Source organism: Pyrgilauda ruficollis, unplaced genomic scaffold (genome assembly GCF_017590135.1).
Source record: "Pyrgilauda ruficollis isolate IOZ18807 unplaced genomic scaffold, ASM1759013v1 scaffold66, whole genome shotgun sequence".
Taxonomy (NCBI): domain Eukaryota; kingdom Metazoa; phylum Chordata; class Aves; order Passeriformes; family Passeridae; genus Pyrgilauda; species Pyrgilauda ruficollis.
Genome location: NW_024528377.1, coordinates 3519380 through 3525379, shown reverse-complemented (window position 1 = coordinate 3525379; position 6000 = coordinate 3519380).

The window sequence follows — 6000 nt, the reverse complement described above, 5'->3', positions numbered from 1 at the left end:
TCATAATTCAGCAGGAGTGGAGAGAAGAAATCTAAAATAAACTGCCCAGACAAAAGACTTCTGAATGGGTTATGCAACACTTGGGTGGTTTTCTGAAGTGAATCTATCAAAAATTTGTTCTGATTACAACAAAATCTATCATTGTCACTCACTAGCTTTTCCAACCAGCATATCATGGAAGTAAAAAACTAGATAGTGGCAAATTTTTAAGTCTTGGTTAAACAGAATCCAGAACAAACCTCATGCCTCTGCCTTGAATATGTGGGGTACTTCCAGAAGAAAGGGCTTCTCCCCTCTGCCTGGCCTGTTATTTTGCATGTAATGTAATGCTTCTCAAGAATATCAATCTTGAAAAGTACACTGATGTTTTATAGCTGCTCCTGTTTTGCAATACAAATGATATAATTACTTGTTTCTCGCTGGAGGGGGTCCAGTTCTTTTAGTTCATTTTTTAAATGCAAATCTTATTAAGCATTTTATCCTAAAATGTTTACTGCAAAAAGGGCAGTATGAGCTCAGAAAAAGATGGACAACATCCCTCCAAAAATAAATACCAGGCAAGGAATGAAACCTGAATTAAAGCAGCATACCAAAATCTGAATTGATCACTTACTGAAATATGTTAACATGATGTAATGGGCAACTATTAAATCAGATGTACAGTAATATTCCATGAATCACTGCTAGCTAGCCCACAACGAACAAAGACATAATAAACAGCTCTGCTCACCAAAAACCTCAACTTTTATAATAGCTCTGAAATGTTCTGTTTATATAGTATAACAAATTTCTCACCACCTACAGCTTCCCATTTGTAACTGTGGACAGGCTGAAAAGTTTCTCACAGTGGCGAGCAAAGCATTAACTCATTCCTGTGAGTAACTGCTCACTCCTTTGGGCTCACTAAGGACACCCTAATTTTGAGCTGGAGACCACAGCCACTCAGAAATTCCTGGCAACGTCTGATCTTGAAATTAGATCGTCCTGACCCAAAAGCACAAGCCCTTGCTGTTCAAGTTAAAGCAGATTGGGCACGAGTTGTGCCCTATGAGACATGACAAATGACTGAACAGTTCTGCTTCCATCCATTAGAGGTCAGTGGTATTTGTAAGCCAGCCAACTCATTACAGAACTGCAGAAAAGGGATTAATTAGTGTCCTTGCTTAGCTTCAATTATGGAACGATCCATATTCAAATTGTCTATTGAATATGGTGCCCACTCTATGAGAATTCTGGAAAACGTGAAGAAAATGATGGCATTGCATGGAGAGGGGAAAAGAACCCTGCAGTCCAATGACATTGACAGTGTAATGGCATTCATCCCATGTCCCTCACACACTTTCAGGTCAGCAGGGTGACAACGTCCTCTCCAGCTCCTCTGCTGGGAGAGGTACATTTGTGGAAGAGAACTGGGCCACTGGTGCCCTGCTTTTTCCAGAGGCAGTCCTGGAAATGTTGAAAGGAGAAATTCTGTTCTCCCCCATTTCTCCTAACATGGGGAATAGCACAGCAACAAATGAGATATGAGTAGGTAATAGAAAATTCCAAAAGAAGAATTTTCAGCCTGTAAAAATAGCTCATAAATCAGCCTATAATTATCTGGGGCTCATTGTCACCACACTAAGATTCCTAACCCGTAAATTTTCCTTGTTTTTTTAAGTCCTTCAGAGACCACAGCTGTCTATTTCTTCCAATAATTAATAGATCCAAATATTTGAAGCCAGAATATATAGGAAAGTCATAAACAACATGCATCCTAGGTAGATCTTTAGGACATTTTAATGCATAAATGCATTATGACATTTTAAAAGTTTGGAAATTTCTTGAAAGAAAGCTGCAAAATTGGCCAAACAAATCCTCAAACCATTTATTCCAAGGGAAAGTATACCATTTATACTTGAAAAAGAAGAGCAGAAATTACCAATTCCCTACGTGAACAGTGGAGAAACCAGTGGAATATCCAAAGTTAGGTTCTGATCCAAGCTGTGTAGCTGTATATCTGGGATTGACTGATTTTAATAATTATTTCCAATTTTTTGTAAAGAAATTTTGATGACAGCTTTAGGCTTCCTATCAGCATTGTGCCCACACAGGATCATTTTCCATTAAATTTTTTATTTATTTACTTCATTGTACTTTTTCACTTATCAGGAATCCTGCAGTAACATCAGCTTAACAAAATTCCTGAAGCAATTACCTATTGGTTGAAAGCCCTAGGTCAGAACTAAAAACAGTGCTCCTAAACCAGGTCTTAATCAGCCAAGGACAGTGTCATATAGTGTAAAAACATCATTTATTGCCTTTAGGGGATATCTAAGAGCAAAGGATGTATCTTGTGATCTTGGCATTATCGCAAAAATAAATATGCAATAGGATTGGCAGCTTGTTAGAAATTCTTGGGGAGTTAATTAGGATGTCAGAAGGATGTGGGCCCATTGACACTGTATTCTATTGTCCTCTACAGGTGGAAAAACATGAAGGGAAAGAATTTGGCCCCCCTGTAAGGCTTAACCCTGAATTATGTTTTTACTCACGGCATAAATGAGCTGACTCACAATATCTGTGAATTTGAATGCTCTTGACCTGTGCAAAACTCAGAAAAGTATTATTTGTCTTGAAATTCCCTGTCTGAAATAACAAACACTGTCTCACTACTTTGCATTTTGTTACTGGACAAATTTGCTCCAAACCAGAACGACCAGGCTCAGCTGAAAAAGTAGCTCTTTTTAAAATGGATTTAAGGGTTTAGACTTACATTTCTTCTCATTAAAAATATCTTCATTTCAGAAAATATCTATGGATAATACAGGAGATGGCCAACAAAGAACAGCCAACTCATTGCCATAGAACAGGAACTCTTCTAAACATACTTCATTGCCTGCTGAATCCCCTTCTTTATGCACCTTCCCCCATAAGATTGCAGCACTTCATGTTCTACATTAAGACATCTTGGAGTCATATACATAATTAACAAAAAATTAAAAGTGGGGGGGTGGGATGATGTGCTCTTAGTTATAGAAAATAACTTGAGAGAGCTGAAAAAACTGAGAAAAAAATATCCCATGTTGTGGCCATTTTTTTTCCTTTTTTTTTTTTTTCCTTGAAATAAGTATGATATTGAAAATATCAGGGATCTTTGGGTCATGAGAGTTTTGTGTGGACAGAGACTAGATTTCAGCCTCAGGACACTGCATCTGATAGCCATCCCCTCCATTAAAAACTACCCCATGGACAAATCACGATCCTAAGAGTTAGTTGAAAGTATCCTCAAACCTTTCACCCTTTTTGTACTCACAAAGTAATCTAAACCCAGCACGTTAAGGGAGACATCAAAGAGTCCCCACTGTTTTTTGTAGGTGCAACTTCTGAGTCTCTCCCTTCCTACTTTACAGATAAGCCATGCAAAGACTTCACTCTGGCCTTTGCCCCGTAAAGAGTTTTTACTGAAATGTGTGTTGCAGTAGAAAGATAAATAGTCAGAGTTACAGAAATCAATACAGAAAAATTCAATAAATAACAACAAACATCCACTGGACAAGACCTAAACTTTCACTGTGAAAGAAGTTGTTTTACTTTCCTACACTTGTACAATACAGACACTTCTGTGCATTCGCATTCTTAAAGGATGTAACATTTGATTTTAAAGACTAGGGCAAAACGTGAGATATATGTTCCATCGCCATCACTGTTTAAGAGACCTTTGAAACCAGAACCAGAAACTCAAATGATATTAAACTCCATCACACGTATAAATTTAGATCTCAAATTCACTTTAAACTATGGATGCAAGATACAAAATACAGATCCAGATCTCATTAGCCTTAAGGTCTGCAGCTATCTGAATCTGACATTTTGACTTGGAGCCATTTCTGCTAGGAATCAGAAAAAAATTCTCATTTTCCATTTAGTCATTCCCAGCATGTTTTGCTTACGATTTTTTTTTCCACTCTGTCCCTGCACTAAGAAGCCATTGAACCATCTGTAGTATTCAGATAATAATTTCCTTAGCTATAACTATATAATTCCACTAATGAGAGCTACTTGAGAGTCTGCTATCATCCATTTCCAAAGATGTTATTATAGTTTGATCTTTTGCATATGCAGGCATCACTCCACCTTATAGATGTGGCTAAATGGATAAGAAACCACTTTTTAAAGAAACACTGTGCTGGAGCAATGTACATATTGCAAATGCAAATGGCATAACTAACGAGAAATATCATTTTAGAGAGTCTGAAACTGTTTAACAGAGAGAAAGGATTCAGACAGAAGTTTTGGCAATAAGAAAATAATTTTAAAATAGCCTGGGAAAATTAAAAAATATTTTGCTTTAAAATATTTCAACCTATAGTTTACAAATTGAATTTTCACTTTAAAATCCACCAACTTTTACTATTTATTATAAGAATTTAAGGAAGGCAAATTTTATTTTAAAAGAGAAATTACAGGTTGCATGTCTCTTTGGTTTTTTTCTTTATAGCAGGAAAGCTCAAATAGAATTCTCTTTGACAATTAACCATAATTTATTTCCATTTTTCAACTGACATTTTGAGCAAAAAGAACACCTTTAGACTACACCAACGCATAAAAGGCAGCATTACTAATCACAACAACAAATCAGATCCTCCAAAGGGCCTGATCTTACATTTAGTTTTTTGAAGTCACTAAGAATTTAATATTATCTTGATGCCCTAAAGTTTTAGCTTCCATATTTTTTAGATTTTGTGCTGCCTAGGTGTGTAGCTGAGCTTCATATTAAGTGTTAGTAGGTTCTCTTCACAGGGTAGGTAGGCAAAACAATCCTTTCCCAGCTTGAGACCAAGGAAAACTGTTCACAAACTTCAGGGCAAAAAGTATAAACAACAGGGAACTGAAGAAGAGCAGACGAGGATGTGACTTCACAAGCTGAAGATTGGACAATTAACTCCAACATGCAAATGGAGCAGAACTTACAAAAGTGAGAGACCCTGTGACCAGTGGGCCATTGTGGGACCATTTTGGGACCATTTTGGTTCGTCCTGGGTGTAGCCCTGGCTGGGCTCTTGTGCTGCCCAAGGCGGATCCATTGAGGAGATCCTTTTAATAAATACCTAATTTATTCTTTTAGCTCTTTGTCTCTCTTCCAGGTTCAGCCTCTCAAGGCATCAATCTCAGGCCACACAATCACATTTTTCCAGGTGGTAGCTGGACGCTCTTCCAACATAGCTTCAAGATGTTTTTTTTCAGGATTTGCCCAGTGCTCCCTCTGCAGAAAGAAGGTGATGCAAGAATGTGCTTTGCAGCCTTCGTGGAAGGGTCCTTGTGCCAGCACTCTACATCGAGTTCATGCTCACCAGCTTCTCAAATAAAAATTATATGCTCCACGTAAGAGATTCCTGATAACTCTTCACAACATGACCTGCCTGTGCCCTTTATGAGCACACAGCCTCTGCTGCCACAACAGCCTCTCCATTCATGGCTGAAATCCTCCAGCACAGAAGTGCCTTCTTAAATGGAGAGCTCAGTTTGAAAATGCATTCCTCAGTGTGCTGATGAAAAATGAATATGAGAATAAAGGAATTCCTGTTCTTTCCTTGTGTACAAGATGCTCCTTGCAAAAATCAATCCGTGCCATTTTGGAACAGTATCACTAATGAAATTACCATAATCAAGAACTGCAAAGGCATTGATTACAAAACACTAAGCTAATAACAGCCTTGAATGAGATTCTGATGTCACTGAAGACTTGCAGAATCTGGCCAGGATTTCTCTCTCTATCATCAAATAATCCCACTGAAAAGCTAAACTTGCCAACTATAAGCAGATGATAAATCCAAGGTCATGGTTCTACAAGACACACTGGCCCCCAATAATATAAAAATGCTGTTCTTTCCAGACCCTAAGTGGACTTGTCTTGCCAGTTAGAATACATCCAAAAGGTCATCCCAGTATCATGCCAGATCTTCTACCCTGCAACCAGCACGAAGCACAAACCTGGTAGCTCTCATTATCTTACCAGAA